Raw genomic sequence first — 21,669 nt, 5'->3', positions numbered from 1 at the left:
AGAACCAATCTGATTCCCATGCCAAAAATTCTAAAAATTATTGTAAAAATTCTGAATAACATATTTAACATGTCAAAAAAAAAAATCAAGTTCAAGTAATCTTTTATATTCTTATATCATTATTATAACATCAGTACATCTGTATCCCAATCACATTTTTGGCTTTATATTGCCAAAAATGTATTTTTTATTAAATGAATACATGTGGACAACAACATAGTGTCATTGACTTGCACAAACATAAAGGAATGTGTGCAAAACAGTACAGCTGTTAAGCAGTTCTACTAAAGCACCATCAGCAACCGTGTCCACCCAACCTCCTGTGTACTATTTTTCTCCCCTGTCCAAAGAACATTAAGAATAAATAAATAATATTTCAACTTCCAAAGCAAGACGTTTGAAAAGAATAAGCAGTGTTTCCCGCTGACCACTGAGCCTGAAAAGCTTCAACACAGCATTGTCTGTTTGAAATGTGCAATACTGATCTTCCCCCAAATCTTCACATGGGAAAGGGCATCCGAGCTGATCTGTCTGTAAACAGGTGGGTCTGCTAATTAACGTTTGATTACAACTCCCACAACAGACACTAAAGCACAGTCTGTAACAGCCTCAGCCAGACTCGTTCCATTAGATCTCTCTCTACAGGACACCACCGGCTCTGACAGCAAAGGAAACAAAAGCTCCTAATCCTGTTTACTGTATCACAGACGCCTTCCCTTCCCCTCGCTTGAATTTCCATACAGTAATGCTTCCAATTGGCTTGTGTTCGACAAGCCGAGCAAACCTTTGAACACCACCTGTCATTTCCGGCTGCCTTATTTGTCCGTAAAAATCACAGAAGCAGACCACTTCATAATAAGTCTCTACCTGCACTGTATTAGCAAGCTGGCATTAAAAAAAGGAAGAAAAAAGTATTTTAAAGGTGAACTCAGTACCTTTTGCCTCATTAAAAAGTTTTACTCCTAAAAGAAAAAAGAAATACATTTTTGCAGTTACATGAGATGAAGTAGTCAAATATATCAGTAGCTCAATACATTTATTTTACATGGAGAGGGTGTCCAAGTTGAGATCACATGACTAGCTGAATGCTACATACTTTATCTCATTGACCTCCATTATTGCACATTCGTTTACAGAATAATTTAAATTTAATCATGACTGACCTCTGCTAATAGCATTTCTAGAGGAAAAAATAAATAAATCGCATTTGAGTTGTACTGAAACCAGGTTGCTAGTTGTTGCTTAAAGCAAGTTGTTTGGTTACACTTTATATTAGGTGGCCTTAACTACTATGTACTTACATCAAAAAATAAGTACAATGTACTTATTGTGTTCATATTGTATTGCAAAACACTTTTGCTGCTATTGAGGTGGGATATGGGTAAGGTTAGGGACAGCTTTGGTGGTATGGGTAGGTTTAAGGTGTAAGGGATGGGTCAACAGTGTAATTATAAATGTAATTACAGAAATTAATTACAGATGTAAGTACATATAGGTATTTTTAAAAATATAAGTACAATGTAAAAACATGTATGTACGCAATAAGTGCATTGTATCAAATGATTAATTTCAACGTAAGTACATAGTAGTTAAGGCCACCTAATATAAAGTGGGACCAGTTGTTTTGAGCCAAACACCTGAATCGTAAAAACCATGTGACTAAATACTCCCATACTACAATGTATTAATTTTTATACAAGCAAAGTCAAACTAAAATAAACTAAATTATTTAATTTAATTATTAAACAAAATAATAAAATAAAATGAAACACATTATTCAAAAACTACACTACCAATCAAATGTTTAGCTGACTTTTATGCTTACCAACGCTGAATCAAATATGTCTTTGATCAAATATACAGTACAAGCAGTAATATTGTGAAATATTACAAAAGTTTTCCAAAAATATATTCAAAATATAAAATGTAATTTATTCCTGTGATGGTAAAAGCTGAATATAAAAGAATATATATTCATTATTAATAATTATTACAATTATTATTATTATTAATTATTACAAACCTTTGACTGGTAGTGTATATCAGATCATTCAGGTTAATATTTGTTAAAAATTCAAAAAATTTCCCAAGTGAAACATACTTTTTATAAAAGAATATATTATGGAATTTTTGAATAAAATAAATGCCTTTAAAGCAGCCCAGTACAATATGATCCATTCTAAAATTACACTATGACTGATCAGCGGCTGACAGCAACACTAAAAAACTGCACACAGTCACATGCACAGGGTCATGCTAACCTGCCAAACCCTGACCCCTAAATAGCACTACAGTATACAGGTTAAAAGCTATATTATATCGATAAAATCCTCAGTTGTACTGGTAAAGTGCTTTTTAAAGTGCCCCTATTTTGAAAGGTTCATATTTTGGTTTTGGGAGTACCCAACAACAGGTTGACATGCATGCAAGGTCAAAAAACACTTTCATTGTCTTATAATATGCATTTATTTGTACCTTACATTCTCGATGACTGGCAAACGATTCATTTTTCCAAACCCCTTCTTTGCGTGACGCTAATCTGATGTGATTGGTCTCATTTTCATCTCATCTCGCCTGTAATGCCTGATAAAGCAGTGTTTGTGTGTTTGTGAGTGCAGTGCTGCTTTGTGTACAGCGTTACCGGAGAAACAGCTATTTTTAACGCTCCAAAAGCGGCACCTACTGGCAAAGAATGAATTTGCATTTTCATTCAGACCAACGCTAAAAGACCAACAAGTGGGCGGGCAATATGCTAATGTTTCATGTTGACGTCAACATGAAATGGCTTGGGATTCGTTTTAAAAATGACTCGTTTCAATGATTCAGAGTCGACTCTTTCTTCTGAGAGACAATAACTTTATACATGGTGCACTTTCAGATTTAAAGCTTTGCAGGATGTTTTCATTCACTTAGAGCGGTGTTACACAATGCATGAATGGTAATTTTCAAAAATCCATAATAGGGGCACTTTAAAATACTGATCATACTTTACACAATGAGAAACCTCTTCTGAGCCACCTTGTCAGACCGGTCTTATAATTGAATGAATAGATGTCTCCTCTAAGTGACATGCAGTGAGCATGGGGACCCAAAATGGCAGCTATTTCTCTTCATTAGTTAGTTGCACAGGGAAAGGAGGAAGTGCTGCTTGGCAGAGACCTCTCACGTAACACTGTACTTCAACCTATTACAGACTCCAAGACGGTCGAGCCCAGACTGGGGAATTGGGCTAGCAGGCAATTAGAGCGAGGAAACGGTGGTATCTACCTGAAAGGGAAGGCTGGGACTCATCACTTTAGCTGTGGCAGTGAGGTGAACAGCTGGATGGCTGAGGCCCGCTGATGCCGCTGGCAGCTGAATGCTCCTCAGAAGCTCTCTGTGACACGGGGACAGCAGATAAACACGGCCTTTCCTCCTCCCCCTGATGCATCATCTGCCAGCTAATCCTCAGTGGCTCCCCCTCGGGAAGATCAGAGCGTGAAAGATGTGTCTGTCACACCATCACCGACCGTGAGAACAGATATCCCTTTGGCGATTGCCGGATGAAGTATCCACTGCCGGAAATTCCTCCCAGGAAGAGTCCAGAAGCCAGCAGGGCTGCAAAAGGGGCGAGAGAAAGAATGGGTTTTAGGTTGGACAAACAATACAGAAATAGTTGAAAACCTGCCCTGAGACAATAGCGCACACTTTATAGATGAGACCTGGAGTAGCCAAAAGAATTAGGTTTAGTTTTGTTCTAAAACCTAGTGAGCTGCCTCGCTGCCTCCTCCAAAATATCATGAAACCTCATAAATGATCGATCTGTAAACAGCTCTCAGACGTCACAGAAATAGCGCTCAGCACAGGAGACTCCACTTCACAGTTTTAGTTTCGCATTAGCATATTACATATACACTGACATATTATTCAGCAAGAACATATTAAATTGATCAAAAGTGATAGTAAAGAAGTTCATAACGTTGAAGATTTCAATTTCAAATAAATGCTGTTCTTTTGAACTTTCTGTTCATCAAAGTATTTGAAAAATATCACTGTTTCCACAAAAATATTAAGTAGCACGACTGTTTTCAACATTAGTAATAATAACAAAAATGTTTCTTGAGCATCAAATCAGCATATTACAATGATTTCTGACACTGAAGACTGAAGTAACGACTGCTGAAAATTCAGCTTTGCCATCACAGGAATAGTACGTGTATCATTCGTTCATTCATTTTTAAACAAAAATTTAAGCTGAATTCTCGTTTTCATTTTTTGGAAAAAAAGCCTTTTTTTTTTTTTTTTTTTTCATTTTTCTACTTTCAATATTAAATCAAAAAACAAATGAATGAATTATACATCAGATTAGGAATTAATGACATTTTCAAATATATTCAAGTAGAAAAAAGTTTCTTTGTAATTGTAATATTTCACAAAAGCATTTACATTTACATTTATGCATTTAGCAGACGCTTTTATCCAAAGCGACTTACATTGCATTCAAGTTACAGTTACATTTGATCAGCTCTTGCTTTCCCTGGGAATCGAACCCATGATTTTGGCGTTGCTAGCGCCATGCTCTACTATTTGAGCTACAGGAAAGCAGTAATTTACTGTATTTTTGACCAAACGAATGCAGCCTTGGCAAGCAGAATTGACTTCTTTCAAAAATATATTTTTTAAATGTTACAGACCCAAACTTTTGAATGGAAGTATAAATTCACTGAAAACAAGTTTTGCGTTACTTTAAGGAAATTTTGATTTTTTTTATAGAAAAGACAACAGTGTCCACTATAGTCACCTATAACACCTATAGTCTCACACTTTTTGGAGCTCTGATGTCAAATTTATTATGATATCTCATTGGTTTTAGATGCTAAGGGTCTATAGCCAGTAGCATCTCATATCATTGTCTCATTTCACAAGTAAGCACTGTGGGATTACTGTGGCACTTTATCGGCTGTCATCCACCATCAGAGACACTAAAAACAGTGTTCTGCTGCTTCTGTTCCCTTCTCATGGTTGACATTCAATGATTACCTGTCAACACTGCATGCTGGACTGGCTAGCTCATCCTGCTGATTCTTTCTTTCTATTAACACCCCATGCCCTCCCTCCATCTCTCTTCTTTCTAACCCACTGCCATATATTGACTTCCAATGCTACACTCAACCTCCCTCCGCCAACTATGACCTCTGTCTTATTTCCCAGGGCTTTTAAGTGCCCACCATTGTGCCCAAAATGGCTTTCCCAAACCTCAAGCATTTGGTACGTTTTAGTCTGAGCCAAAATAATAAAAAAAAGGGACTGTACCACAAAGGAAAAACCTGATCGATTCATTCATATGATTTCAGTCACACTCCAGTGGTGAGGAGATAGCATATAGGGATCGGTCTTGGAACATTGCTTACCATAAAACTCTCAATGGAGAGTGGCAGGTTCAACATTCTGTTGACTCCATCTTGGATTATTAATGCGCTGAAGATTTTATTGTCAACAAGCTCTCCAATTCCCAATTTCATATTTTATTTGATACAAGAATGTTCTGGTAGCTTGGAGTTTTTAAATTGGAAGATCTTCATTTTGCAGGTCCTATCATTTCTCATTTCAGTCTATGCCATTATTTAATGCAATTATATGAGATGCATTATATGCAATACGGGAATTGGATGAGTGACAATGGAATGACTGATATGAGGATGAAAGTGGATGTTATTAAACAGAGTTCCTCTGTTGGAGAAGGTGGAGTAGTAGCCAGAGTTTAGGGCTGGTAACTGGAATGACGCTGGTTCAATCCCCGCAAGCAGCAAGGAATAAAGCATTGCTGTCCTGATGGGCCATCCTAGGTCAGCTGTTTGTGTAAAGTAACTATGGACAGAACCATGCCAGCTACAAAAAAAAAAAAAAGGTAACTGTACAAGTACAATCGTGCAGAGGAGAGTGTCCTTTCCTAAGAGAGCTGAATGTCAGGTTTGGGTCGGGGATTGTGAGATTGACAGTGGATCTGAGCAAGAGTGTCAAAAAGTTGCAAAATGCTGAACTTTACAGAAATGTGAAGCAAAAAATGCGGACTAGCAGCCTGTCATTTCAAGTATTTAAACTCTGCTGCTGATCGTGCTGGAGTAATTGGTGGATTCAGTGCTAAAATGCAGTTTTTAGATAGTATGGTGTCTTAAATTCAAAAGATTTCAAACTGATTGCTTCATGATTTTATTGCGGATATATGGTAATAAATATATTCATGCCAAATCAAAAGGTTGGGGTCAGTAAGGTTAAAAAATAATCAAATAAAATAATAATTTTTTTGTAATGATGCATTAAATTGATCAACTGTGACAGTAAAGACTTTTACATCATTACAATATTTCAAATAAATGCAGTTCTTTTGAACTTTCTATTAAAGATTCCTGAAAAAAGAAATGTATTATGGAACTTTTTTAAACATTGAAATAGCTCGAGTAGAAAATCAGCATGTGACACTGAAGATTGGAGTAATTGCTGATAAAAAAAAATAGCTTTGATATCACAGGAATATATGTTTTAAAATATTCTAACAATTTAAAATAACTGTTTTCTATTTTTATGCATTTAACAACACTGTTTTATTTTGTATTAAATAAATGCAGGCCTTGATGAGCATAAAAACATCCCACCAACCCCAAACAACACATATAAAATATAGTTCTAAAAGTTCATTTGAACAACTGAATTGATTTTTACTGCCACAGCCCTTCAATACAACAAACATATCCATCACAGACAGACTCTCCATTCAGTTCTGTTAACCTATCCTGGTAAATCTCTCAGATAATTCAGATCTCCTGCGCCCATGTGCAAAAATCAATTAAACGGCCAGCGGTCATGGAAGAAGGCCATTACACTTTATCATGAGTTTGCTGTGAAGTCAGCACAGGAGAGAAGAGGAAGAGAGAAGAGTAGTGGAGGGGTCAGGGTTGTGAACTCAATCAACTCACTGGTTATTGTGAGACCCTCAAACCCAGGGGGCCACTGTCATCCTGCCGCCACTGACTGGCCCCGCTGCAGGTGCTTAGACACGGATGGTTAAACAAGTGTAGGTACGGGTCAGGTCACGTTGCACATTGATGGCCTAGGGGACGAGGAGGGAATTCATATGAGGATAGTTTTACAGTTCTGCACCTTACCTCAGACGAGACACAAACTTCTGAGGCATAAACGGTGACGTTTATTGTTCATCATCCATAATCCTACAACCAGGTTTCTGGGCACCGCTCACGGCACCCATAATAGTAGACTAAAAGATCTTCACCACACCCCAGCATGTCATAACTATAATCTTAATAAGATTTCATTCTCCCTCTGTTGTTTTATTTGCAAACCAAGCGAAGGCCTCCAAATTCAGTTAAGTAAGAGAAGTCATTCAAAACAATGCATTGGGAGTGCAGGAAATGTAACAATTAAAATACATTAAAGATCCAATTTTACAATTAGAACAATACAAATATAAGATTGTCTAAAGGCAAAAATTATAGTCTTAGCTATACAAAAACAACTTTAAAAGCATAATTCGGAGCCCCTAGGTCTTACACAAACAAGAAAACATAATGATGAACAGTTGAATATCAGAGTAGCCAACAGTTATTTCAGCTACTAGTAGAGCGAAAAAGTTTAAGATGCTATGAAATAACAATTCACCACGAAGATCAAAATCAAGAAGATTTTTTATTATTTATTATCCCTCCTAAGCAGATATTTTCTTAAATGTACCTCAATATCAACACGACAGGAACAACATTTCTCTAATCCCTTCACACATGTGGATTTATGGTTTATTATAGGAATTTAACGTGTGCTGCTCTCCTTATAATCCATGGAAGCCTCATGCTAAAGTTGCCTGAAATGTAAATCTGACACAAGCTGCGAAAATTGATGGATACAATTAGCTTGTCTACTAGCATATGCTGTGCTCCGAGAATTTAAATTGGTGTGATTAATTGTGAAGCAAATGTGTGCAGACAGGCAAGCTTTAAAGAGACAAAGCGAGAGTAAAGAGTTTCAACACGGACGAACTTGAAGCTTTACTGCATGAAATCAATTTCATCCAAATATGATAAGGAAATTAATTTTGAGACAGTTTAATCAAATAGTCTGCCATTTCAATTAATTTGATGAAAACTCTTTGTGAACCAGCAACCAGTAACAATTACATGAAAGGGTATAAACAAGTAGCCCCTGGACTGCAATTATGTTAAACAGACCAGCGAGAACGGAAAACTTAATCATTTACTCTAACTACTCGATTCAGAGTCAAAGATGGCATTTAAGTGCCAAAGTCTGTCTGAAATTGGCCAATGCCCTAAATTCAATGGATGTACAAAATTTGATTAACTTTCTAGCAATTTATTCAATTGCAGAGGTCATTTAAAAAGGTATTTTCTATTTTGAAGAGCTGTCAAAAGTGTTTACTTTAAGCCACAAAACTAAAATAAAGGTTAGGCTTTAGCTAGGTCATATTAAGCAGATTCAAATCACTACTAAAGAATAATGCATAACATAAGAGTCATTCTCTGGTGATAGACAGTCCTTTTAAAATAACTGAAGGCTTATTACTCTTTCCTGTCTCTCTCTCCTTCTGTATTTTCTTCGCCTATGACTAAACCTCTTTCTTTTAGCACGAGATTGTTCGGTTTGGTCTGAGAATACAGAGGGACAATGGTTTTAATGATTTCAGACAGCGTGTTCCCAGTGCTGCAGAAACCATCTGGAATTCAGCATTGAACTGACAGAGCCACAATAAACCACTTTGCCTTTCAATGAAATGCTGATTTAAAAATAAGTTATGGTCAGAGGGTAGAGATCTATAGGTCGATCCTTATCTCCAGCAGCTTAAAAAGCATTCCTGAATCTGTGTGCTTATCTCAGAATCCCGTTTGGGCTACAGCAGGCCTGCTAATCCCAATAAATGCATTTACTCATTTGAATGGATGGAGAATAGCTGGTGCAAGCCATTGATTACACATTGTCTGTTTTCCACGCTGTCTGCATATAGCTGTCCGATATCCCAGAGGGCTGAAAAATCACAAATGAGATCTCTTTAATCCCATTTCTTTCTCCTAGAGAGTAGTGAGATTAAATTGAGGGTAAATGGAGACTTCTGCTCTCTTGTTTCCCAAAGTTTTCGAAAATTCTGTTATTCCTGCCAATTTGTTCATGAATTGGGCCGATCCGGTTCTTGAATTCAACTCACTGACTCAATGAGCCGCTTGCAGCCATCAACAGTTCACTGGAGGGAAAGATTATCGGCGGAAAAACAACTTAAATTTTAATCTGTTTCTCATACAAACCCAGCAATGCCCTGATAGCACCACAAAGTCACAGTTTTTATATTTTGGGGGGAATCAATCTATGAATGGCTGACTTATAGTTGTCTCTGCATATAAAGAGGTAGATGAACGTATGTCAAATCTCAATCTTTCACGCTACTCCCAAAAAGATGCTAGAATACCTCCATGTATTAGAACACCATCATAAACTGCTCCACATATTTAGCAAGATCTAAAATCAACTAAGATCTCACACAAAGCTTTCAAAATTAAAACAAATGTCTCGTTATTTAAAAACCAAACCATCTGAGCTATAGAGCATTAATTTGAAATCTTCATGATCTTGTTCTTTCACATATAGTCAACAACCTGTTCCATATTTAACAGCATTTTTTACGCTCATCTTCAAATCAGATAAATTGTCAGCTTACAAGGCATAGTTCAACCAAAAATGACCAGTATTTTTGTATTATTACTATATTATGTATTAATATTGTGAATTATTTTTTATTTTTATAATTTGAGTTTACATTTGAGTGATTTTGTCATTTTCATTTTTGAATTTTCTTTCAAATTTAGCTTAATTTTTATTTCAGTTTTGGTCATTTTACTTGAACGACAATTAGAAATATTGTCCTGGCAACTAATTGTTATAAAATGAAATTGAATTGAATTTTAAACTATTTCAGCTCCGTTTTAGTTAATAAATATGTTTTTTAATAGTTTTAGTTTAACATTATCACCAATATTTGTCATTTGCTCATTTCAAAACATTACGACTTTCATTTGTAGAACACAAAAAGATTTAAATCTGCGTTTATTCCTGATAAGAAGAAGAAAAGTTCTATGAGAAACGTCTAAGATAAAGTTGTTACTTGAATAAATCATAATTGAGAACTCCATTAAATCTCCCGAACTATGAAAGAGAAACCTCAGGGCATTAAATATCCCTCGGGGATGACAATACAACCCTTCCACCCCATTTGACATTCTCCTCATTCTATTAACGCTTCTATGAAGGATTCTCAGTGTGATGACAAGAAGTAGCCAAGTGTAACAATTAATGATGAGGGTGTTGAATATGTCAAGGCAGAAGCCAACGTGATGTGTGGTCTTCATTAGCTGCCATTAAAAGCTTTAAGATGTGAAAGCCAAAAACAGGCCGAAATAACGAGAGTCTGAGAACAGGTGCAGAGAAAGAGTGGTGCGATGTCTCTTGAAGAACTAGTTAAAATATAAAAGAGAGGTATGACACGTGAGAACAAACACCTGGAGCCCCCTCAGGTGAAGGGACGGTGATCCTGTCAGCACATGAAAAAAAGACTTGTCAACGCTGATTTTAATTGGCCGCTTTTGAGGTGGCTGGTTTTATCAGGGAAGAAGAAAGCACCTCCCTTCAAATGGCAGTGGAGGTTGGGCGCATGCAAGAGAGAGCAGAGAACATCTAGACAGGAAGCAGAAACCAAAAATAAATGATCCGTTCACTCAGAATGCTGATATCTGGCGAGAGGAAGGTAGGAATAGAGCGAGTCGGCGCGTGACAAGAGAGATAGAGAGTGTATGTGAAAGAGAATTTAAATTCGTGTTTGTGCACGAAAAACCCTCCGAAAAAGAAAAGAAATCACAGGCGAGACATCTTGGTTTGAGTTTACAGCAGAGAGAAAGAAGCAAAATTGTAATTAAACCCTCCACATACTGATGTTCCACCTGACTGCCTCGACTCGTTAAGCAATTTATAATTAACACAGTGCCGGCGAAAACATTCTCCCCGCCCTCTATGTGATATGATAACTCAAGGTGAGCAACAGGAAGGCTACAAGCTGATGGCTGTCCGTCGCGTGTCCAGGGGGATGCGGGATTATTCTTAAGCGGGTCTGTTCCGTACGGCTGCCTGATAACACTGGGCCCCCTGGTTGAGCAGACACCTGGCTGCAGAAAATCCCAGCAGCCCTCCCCTCTGGAGCAGACCACTAATCAGGCGCTACAGAGAGCGAGAAAGAGACAGAGTCGGTAAGAGTTGAGTCCCAAGACAGGCCACAGCTGAGCTCAAACCTGTTAAAGTCAATTATGCCGGGGACGAGTTCCAGGAGAGGGGAGCCATGGGTGAAATTAAAGCCTGGCACTTGAGGTGACAGACGGCCTGCCTGTGTGAAGGGATAATCTTATAAACACCTGAAAAATCATCAAAATAAGGCCTGGCAAATTAGGCACTAAGAGGCGAACAGTTGCATCACTTTAGCATGTGATATTTACTGCATCTTATTCAGATAGCCAGGCGCTGCGTACGCTGGTATGGGCTCCGTTTACACCTGGCATGAAATTAAATTCACCCAATCTATTTTCTAAATGCATGTTATTGATCTCATTGTGAACAATTCATCTGTGCATGTTTCATTTGACGTCGTAATCCAATTCAGATCTGCCTCCATCCAATCAACAACTGGCGGACAGAACCAAGAGCCCCATCCTTCATTTTCTGTATTTTCATAATCTATTCTCACTATGATGTACATGGCATTATGCCATGGTCTGTCTGAATACTCGATTCTGATTGGCTGGCAGGTGTTGATTAAATTCGTTGAACTGCACAGGTAGTTCCAGGTCCGCTGCGCATCGGGCGGTTCTTCGCCTCCACGTCATGCATTCAAATCGTTTAATGCACAGCTAGCCGTTGATTATCCCTTACGTATGGAAGAAAGACTGGTAACACTTTATAATAACTGCACACTATGAATCATTAGTTAAGCATTAGTAAATAGTCAATTCATCATTTATAAAGCATTGTTCCAACATTAATAGGCATTAGTAAGCAGTTTATAAATACAGCTATAAATGTTTTGTTCTTGAGCATATCTATAATGTTTAATAATTGTATTTTCATACTTTATTAATGATCAAGTTATCATTTTTAATTATTATGTTATTTACAAACCAGTTATTTAGGAGTTGTCAGTGGTTCATAAGATCATATATAAAGTGTAAGTAAATGAGTAATAAACTATTTAAATGTACATTTATAAATCATAATTATGTAGACACATGATAATAGTTGCTCAGTGTGTTAATAAATGCTTTATTAACACATATTCCTTCTGTAATTCATAATTAAGTCAGGTAGTTATAAAACATTTAGCCAGCCATCTATTTTTGTGAGCTCATCTAAAGTGAGGACTATTTATACCTTATAAAGCATTTACAAAGCAGATTTAAAGACTCATTTATCTCCCAAACAGCAAAGTTAAACAAACACAACACAAAACACAGAGGGATATGGAACAAAGAAATATATTTTTTTTCAAGGTGCAAAAAATGAAACTGTACAACTGTACACTTGATAAAAAAATGAAAACTAAACATCTGCAATTTCATAGAAAAAAATCAAAGTGTACAGTTGTACAATTACATTTTTTTGCATCTTGAAATAAATATTTCTGAGTTCTGTATCCCTCTGTGTTGTGTTTGTTTATTTTTCTGTTAGGAAGATAACTGAGCCTTTAAATCTCCTTTGAAATAGATACGCTTATAAATCAAGAACAAGGCATTTATAGCTGTATTTATAAACTGCTTACTAATGACTATTAATGTTGGGACAATGCATTATAAAGGATGAACTGACTATTTACTAATGCTTACCTAATGATTCATAGCGTGCAGTTATTATAAAGTGTTACCGAAAGACTTAACGCTACAGAATTTAAGATTGGATTTCTACTTGCATTCATAGTGTGATCAGATAAAGATCCGAGAAATAACACCATCACTTGCGTTTTACACTAAAATTTCAGACATCCACAGCACTAGTTCTACCAAAATTTACAAACATTGATGATTAATTCAAAATCTTCTTGTCACGACCTTCAGCTGGAGTGCCCATGAGCTCCTTTAGAGGGCACTCCATCCTATACCTTTGCCACTCATTCTGGACTCCATTTCCCATAACCCCTGCCTAGGAGCTCATTATCGGACGCCACCTGTTTCCTATCAGGAGGACTATAAACGTTGCACACACTCTCACTCACATTGTTGAGTATTGTTTGTATGTTCATGCCTAGCCAGCCTTTGTTCCTGTGCTTTTCTTTGTTTCCTTGTCTTGCCTTAGTGTTTTGCCTTGGACTGTCTATCTGTTTTTTGATTGTTTGCTGCCTGCCCTGACCTTTGCCTGTTGTTTGGATTATTCTGTTGCCTTGCCTCTGCTATTGAGCTAAGCTGGTACTTTGACCTTGTCTGTTTTACTACGCCTGTTTTACTAAAGCCTGCAAGTGGATCCCAAACTATGCAGTTAATGGCGAGAATTGGACCTTAAAATAAAGTGTGACCCGTTAGATAGCAGTACTAACTGTAGCCTGATCAACTGTGCATGCACTATAAGAAATGTTGGTAAAAAACAATAGGGCCCAAAGCACTGTGTTAATATAAATTAATTTTCTGTATTGATATTTTTCACAGGTCTTTTACCTGAATTATGCACTGCATTGTGTTGCGTTTTAGGGTTACAAGAAATGTCTGTAAACTTCATGGAAAATGTCCTGGTATCCTGGAATAACCAGTAACTTTTCCTTTTTTTTTCTTTTTTTTTTCTACAGTGTATACAGGGTGAGGGGTTTTCTTATCCAAAAATAAAATGAACATATCAAATTCTGCATGACATATGGCAGTACTGGTTACACTATAAACACAATAATGAAAGTGTACCTGGACCTGAAATCTTATGGGTTGACTAATAGTTTAGAAAAAGAGCCAATGAGTGAGAAGGCCATTTTTGTATATCAATATTTATCAGAAACCACTGTGTCTATGTGGCCTTTTACCCGCTTATATGTTTGTCTCATTACAAACTGCCCTGTGCAATTCACAATCAGACTGCACAAACTTGCTGAACTTTGTGTGTTTGCACCATTACTAATTTGCATAATACTTCTAGGCCTTAAAACAACACAGACACTGGCTGTGAATAAATTATGCTATCAGCAGCCGCAACTCATTCTCGGTGAAATCCCCTTAAATGTTCTTAGAATGAGGGCACAGTGGAATATTTGCTTTCTGAGCACATTTTAATGTTGTATGAAATTAAACTGTCAAAATGAAGTTCTCATTCAGTTTTTATAGGCTAAATGTGACAATTAAAGCCTAAAGTGTCTGTGTCTAACAAACTGCACTCAAATTCAGCTAACAAACAGCTTTTAGTGTAATGAGTTCAAACTGTCCAAAGACTGAAAGGCAAATTTCTAACATATTGAGACAATTCTGAGGTCAGCTTTTTTCTGGAAAGAAGTCATATTATTATATATAGTGTTTTTTTTTTTTTTTTTTTTTTATGCCACCATTAGCCTCAAAACATTAGTTAGATGAGTGTTCAGTACAATGTAAATATGGGATGTTTAGTGCAAACAAAAATCTCACCAGACTATTATAATTAATGGCAAAATGAATGTTTGGAAATGTGAACTGATGTAATAATTCAGTGAGATTTTTGTATGCACAAGGAGTCTGACAAAACAACAACCAGTGCTCAACACAGAGATCTGATCTCACCATCTTCCACCTTGGTTTAAAAAACTGACCTATCCTAAGACTGCCAGCTCTAATATAATATCATTTATTTATTACAAGAAAAGATGTTTCGTGATATACCTGTCTGAGCAATAGTTTGCCTCTAGATGAAACAAAAACGAGCTTTAAATTTAAAGTTTCAAAATCATCAGAGTATCATATTAAGTTTCGGAGTTTCATTTCAAAAGCATGATATAAAGCATATTTTGACGCTTAGCATGCAACTTATGATAAATGACATTTCCAAATAAATGATTTTTCTCCTGCCATGCTGAATGTACGTTTCATTTAGCGTTTATATGTCAAAATTAAATCTTCATTTTCATTCTCTCTATATTCTGAATGTCAATAGGAGCATGTGTGACCTTTAAACTGCGCCATGATGGGACTGAGCTGATTACACAGTATGAGAATATCATTATCATTTCCAGAGTACATTTTCCCTCTGCTCTGAAATAAAGCTTTGATATGCATGTTTAATAGTTTTAGTTAACCTTTATATGATATGAGAAGGCTTTTCTGGACCAAATGAGACTAAATTAAAGCTTGTCATCACCAAGAATTGGTACAAGAAAAGGAGCAAAAAAAGTAATTGCTTTTCATTTCTCAGCAACAATGTGTCTTCCGAGCAATAATCAATCCACAATAAAAACACAGCCAACAATGTGACCACAGACAGATGAACAAGTCTCTCGTTCTGTCTTGCTTCTCAGTTATTTCTCATTTTAAATGCAAACTGCCCAATTAGCAGCTGTAAAAGTAGCAATGCCTGGCAGTCGTGCTGAAAGTCAGCTTTAAGAGCGGCCCGCAGGGGCGGCAGGTGAGACCCCAGCTCCTCGAGAGAGTTCACAGCAGCTGGCATACTGCCTGTGTCTGGAGATAGACTGTTTCTTCATGGCTGACTTCCCCCATTGATCTGACTTCTGTATTAGTGAATGGAGGATTAAACTTTAACCCTTGATGCACATTTCCTAATCCTTTTTGGAGAGTTTTGCACGACAGGATAAATTGAGGAAAGAGAACACAACCAAAATATCTTTTTTTTTTTTTTCCTCTCTTACATTAAGGATTGCTCACAGCCCTTTCCAACAGCCACAACCCCAAACAACAAAGTCTTAGTATTGATCTATACAAACTTGAGTGACAATCACATTGGTAAACAGGATTGGAGTTTACAGCAAAAAAACTCTCACTTTTGTTTCCTAGTGGACTCGCATTGATTGCTTCAGGTCAAAAATTCATGCTGTTTTAGTTATTGAGGGCTTTGAAAATGAAATGGCATGAAATGCGTTTGCCCTCCCTTGTGATCCCAGAGGGAGACAAAGAAAAAAAAAAAAGAAGATATGTCAATATAAAACTTCACATACCTGTATCTTGCATCACATGTCTTAGTTTAGAGCTTATCAACTGATTTATGAGGTTGGAATGAAAAATATGAGTGACAAGACGTTGGAACCGAAATATTGATCTGCACTCAAAAAGGAAAATGCTAAATATTCACCCAATAATGCATGACTCACGTGTTGAGACAGATGTAAAGACAAATGGAAAGGAAAAAAGAAGATCTCTGAGGAAACTCCATCATCCACTCAGTCTTATAGGAACAAGACGATGCACAGCAATCAGAACGATCAATACAAGCCAAGCGTTGCGGTGCTTCCTGAAAGGCAAGTGCGATAGCGTTGATTACTAGTGGCCTCTGGGTGGGCTCTGAGACCTACAGTAAACTGACTATGCTTTGTGTTTTCTCTGATGGTCTGTACATCATTTTACTGGGCTGCTCTCTGAGCAGTGACCCTGCTGGGGAAGAAGTCAGAGGCCATGTACGCATGCAGCCGTGCTCATAATTATCCACTCTCAGAGGTGTAGAATCGAAGACGCCCATTTTCAGACTTCCCCTGGTTTTACGCTTCATCATATCGCTGCAACTCTGTGCTGAGGACATTCCCTCCAGACGTTCTACTGATTGTGTCGCCGTGATCTTGCTCAAAGTGATTTCAAATTTGTATTTGATTTAAATCGGTACCGTTAGAATGAGAGTTCACACAGCTGATAAAAAGCAAAGCTCAAATCCACACAACTCTAGTTGATCAATTCAGCCAAAATATTTTAAGCTGCGTGTTTAGAAGGAACATCAGTAAAGCGTTTTAACTTTAAACCGCCACTTCTGGCCAAAGTACAAGACCATAATCCGTAACCACTTCCTCCAGTGAAAAAGTCCATCCTCTCTAATCATATTTGTTTACATTTTGAACTCTTTTGGACTGTTTTTGCTTGTAAACAGTGCTTGATCTGTGCATACTTGTGACCCTGGACCACAAAACCAGTCTTAAAGGGATAGTTCACCCAAAAATTCTGTCATTTACTCACCCTCAAGTAGTCCAAACCTGTATTAATTTCTTTCTTCTGCCAAACACAAAGAGCCCTGGAGCAAACTGTTGACCAGAGTAAAGCACTTGAATTCAGCGAATCTGTGATTTAAAGCCAGGTGAAAGAAAACTGACACTGTGCACAACTATACAGTCAGAAGGCTTTTCAATTTACAAATCGCCATCATTTACCATGGATTTACTGTAGTAACAATAATTGCACCATAGTATTTTGGCAGAAATGTGGGATATTTATACCAAAATTGTATTATATTATTAATGCAGACATGTATTAAAGGAGTAATAGAAAATAATTACAGTATTTTTTTGATTAAGCTATCATTTGTGGATTTATACTAAATGTATTTAGACTACTGTTTTTCATACAAATACCTAGAAACCACATAGATACCGTGGTTATCATTATCTAAACGTACTATGAAAGACCAATGGATATTTTTAATAGAACTCAAACAGATCAGAATTTCACCATATAAAAATGAGGTGGTTACAATTTTTACAGATATTACTGTACTGTTTTTGATAATGAACATAAATTTACATCTGCATCCTAACTCAAGCTACTGTCAAATGTGCATTTCTAAGAGACAAAAAATGTAATATTAAGATCAAGGAGTCATCAAAGTCAGCCAACACAAACCTGTTTCATGATTTGAAACAATATCACTCATTAGAACATGCAGCAACTAAGAAATTCATTTTTCTTCTTCACATTTTCTTCATTTTTTTTTTTTGGAAAAGTGTAAATAATTCAAAAATGTGAAGTGTTCATCATGTTCTGACCATAAAGGGTTGTTTAAACCACAATTGGATGGTCTAGTTTCTACAATTTTCACTTAGTTTCACTTGGATTTGAAACGGATTGTTATAATTATCGATATCGACTGATTTTATCATGATAATTTTTTGGCCATATCACCCAGCCCTAACCACTGATGAACCACCAATATTTATCCCCAATCTATGCATGTCACAAGAACCAAGAGAACTGTGCAAGTACTACCATCAGTAGAAGCTATATACTCAACGACTGCCAATCATGTCTCCCGGGGTGTGCCGATTTCAGCAGACTGCTGTTTGTTTTCACACCGCCGCAGGATATGAAGATCTCAATAATGCTTCAGTCCCTTATCAAAGGCGACGGGCACGGTTGCCGGACACCCCTCTGACCTTCCCTGCTGCTGGGCCTATTACGCAGCAATTAGCAGCTGTGGCCCGCTGCGGCCGGGAGGACAGCTGCTGCACCCACATGGCAGTAATTCAATAAGAGCTCCCCGCAGGGCGCGAGGAAACATGAGTGCACCTCTCTCTCTTTCACACCTTCTAGAGGGAGATATACACACTGAGTGGGCTCCTTCAACGAGAAGCATTGACCCTGTGCCATGAAGATCTCTCAGATGTGTGGAGGCAGCAGGAAATATTGCTGAGTTTTGCCATATGGCTGATTGGATTTAGTTTCGGGCGAATTGGATTAAAGGCTCGTCAGAAATGATGCAAACTCTTTAGTATGATGATGGCCGACAATCGAGGGAGAGGAATTCTGTCATAATTGCATTATTCACAAGTTCATTATGATGATGAAGGCTGTAGCACACAAATTTACGGCTACACGGTGAACCTTTTTGTCATTTGGTGGTGTAAGATAGCTGCTCGAACGGTTTCGAGGGAGAGGGTTTACTGCCAACATAATAGGTGACAATACTCTGAGCAACTACATCATTTAAACAGATGTAAAAGGATTTGAGTGTTTTCAACGTGTGCTGATAAAACACATCTCGTGTCGTAAATGTGCTCTAAAATCCTCTTTAAAAGATTGTAATTATTCCACTGGGAGCTTCAACCATAATCCAGGGTGATTATTGACAAAAAATGCATTAATGACTACTAATAGCACTTGTGCAATGAAAAAGCAAAACAAAAGAAACTGAAACACTAAAGCAACCCCGGCAATAGTGCATCTGGGTAAACACACAAGAAATTGCTCAATAAATCACCGCCCTCCTTCAGAGCTGCAGGCAAAGCTTATGATGTGTCATTTCGGCAGTCTTTTCATCAGTAAATATGAGGGCTCCTTCAGTGAGGAGTATCTCCATCAAACGCAGAACTCCTCACAACACTCCAACAACTTCTGTCTGATGGCTCACTTTCAATGTAAATGTAAAAAAAAAAAAAAGCAGGAGACGAGCATAAAATCTTTTTGTCTTCAGCATGATAAATGAAGAGATGACAAGTAAGCCTTGAGCTTTGGTTTTACCTATGCAGTGTCTCTGTGTGAGTGTGTGTGTGTGTGTGTGTGTGTGTGTGTGTGTGTGTGTGTGTGTGCGCATGTCAAGGATCGAGTGTGCCGTGTGAATGTGAAAAAGGGAAAAGGAAAATACAGTACAGAACGAACTGCAAAGCACGCATGTGGAAAACGGATTTGCAAAGTAGCTCATATAAAATGATACTCTAGAATATTTATCTCTGTTTGATTGATGAATTGGGGATGGGTAATGTATGATAATATATTACTTCAATAAATGCAAAAATATACTGCTTTGACCTCTTAAAACAGAGTATAACGAGTATTTGAACTTCTACACTGCACAAAGAATGTAAAATAATCTTTTTTTCCTCATGTCATGGGAATGACTGATGTGCTGAAATCGTAGATACACTACCTATTTCGGTTATACCAAAAGCTCTATAACGTTACATTTAAACAATCCTCTTAGACAAAGATTTTTAGCATAATGAAGCCCTTTTTGTTTTAGCATGACAATATGGTGTGGCAGAACCAGACTGGCCTTCACAAACCACTGAACACCTCTGGGATGATGAATGAGAATGGCGAATTTGAGCTAGACCCTTTTATCCAACATCATTTCCTGACCTCACTGATGCTCTGGAATGAATGGGCGCAAATTACTGCATCCATGTTCAAACATCTAAAAACCTTCCTAGAGGAGAAAAGGGTCAACCAATAGTCTATGAAATGCCCAAGGTTTTGAAATGAAATACTCAAATAGAACATTCATAGTATAGGTGGTGTTCATGGGTCGACATACTTCTGACCATATAGTGCACAATATGCAAGAGTCGTCATTTGAGGGATGTATATTGAACGCTTAATTTCTGGCAACAGAAAAAAGAGGAAACAAATAACACCATATATTTAGTCATGTTATTTGTTAAAGGGATAGTTCAACCAAAAATAAAAATCCTGTCATTAATTACTCACCCTCATGTCGTTCCAAACCCGTAAGACCTTCATTCATCTTCGGAACACAAATTAAGATATTTTTGATGAAATCCGAGAGCTTTCTGACCCTGCACAGATAGCAACGCAACTGAAACATTCAAGGCCCGGAAAGGTAGTAAGGACATCACTGTGACATCGGTGGTTCAACCTTAATTTTATCCCTTTAATGCTGTAATATTGCAACCTCACTGGTTCAAATATGTTAAAGGGATAGTTCACCAAAAGTATAAATCCTGTCATCGTTTACTCACCATCATGTTGTTTCAAACCAGCATGACTTTCTTTCTTCTAAGGAACATAAAAGAAGATATTTCAAAGAATGATGGCAACCAAACATTGTCTGACCACTGACATTCACTGTATAAGAATAAAAATAGACATTTCTGAAAAATACTTTCTTTTATGCTTCAGAAGTCAGTCAGTCATACAGTTTTGGAATGACATGATAGAATTTGCATTTTTTGGTGAACTATCCATTTAATGAATAGATCTGTGGCATCATTGCTAGTACAGTTTATAATTATTACTTGGAGTAGGGATGCACCAATACCACTTTTTCCAGTACTCGCCCGATACGATACTTTTATTTATGGTACTTGCCAAAACCAAGTACCGATAGCGATATTTTCATTGCATTTGTAAATATTTTAAATATTGGGTACAGAAACCAAAAAAATTTCAGACATCTTCAACATTTCTCACATTATCACAGTTATTCGCTATAGTTTATGGTAATAAAATATGACAAGAACTCAGAGCTAAACTGTGTCAGAACAAATTCAGCTTGAGAATGTCAGATAACTTTGATAGAAAGGTATGTAATGGATTAAAATCAACCAAAATGATTCAGACAGCTGTTAGTATGACAATATTTACACAACTATCAATACTTTGTCGGGCCAGCCTTAGCCTTAATGACAGCCGGTAGTCTCCTGGGCATGCTTCAATTTTTTTCCTAGACTCCGTCTGAATAATTTTTGGTTCCAAATTTGTATCAATTGTATTGGTAGTCCACTGTATGAAGAATTTTTGGGTACAATATGTCACAGTTTACTTTATTTTGCTATCCTCACTTACATAAATGAACTATAGAATCCTGCACCCACTAGTAAAAAATATAAAAAATTATATTTGGTCTCTGAATAATTTTTGGTTTGACTGTACATCCTTCGGTTATTTTCACACTGAATTTTTTTTCTTGCTCTAT

At 37.1% G+C, this 21,669-nt stretch overlaps 1 protein-coding gene across 6 annotated transcripts in view; it reads right to left on the bottom strand.

Annotated features, from left to right (window-relative positions):
* thsd7ba (thrombospondin, type I, domain containing 7Ba) overlaps positions 1 to 21,669 on the bottom strand; it is a 250,151-nt gene that overhangs the window by 146,327 nt on the left and 82,155 nt on the right. For 5 of the 6 annotated variants that reach the window (XM_058788088.1, XM_058788086.1, XM_058788091.1 and 2 more), the window contains one exon: positions 3,268 to 3,597. The gene's annotated coding sequence lies outside the window, so the exon portion shown is untranslated. Of the gene's footprint in view, positions 1 to 3,267; positions 3,598 to 20,713; positions 20,751 to 21,669 lie in introns of all 6 variants that reach the window. The other variant, XM_058788089.1, reaches the window with a different exon arrangement.

This window comes from Onychostoma macrolepis, chromosome 09 (assembly GCF_012432095.1).
Source record: "Onychostoma macrolepis isolate SWU-2019 chromosome 09, ASM1243209v1, whole genome shotgun sequence".
NCBI classification, from domain to species: Eukaryota; Metazoa; Chordata; class Actinopteri; order Cypriniformes; family Cyprinidae; genus Onychostoma; species Onychostoma macrolepis.
This window is presented reverse-complemented; position numbering and strand designations above follow the sequence as displayed.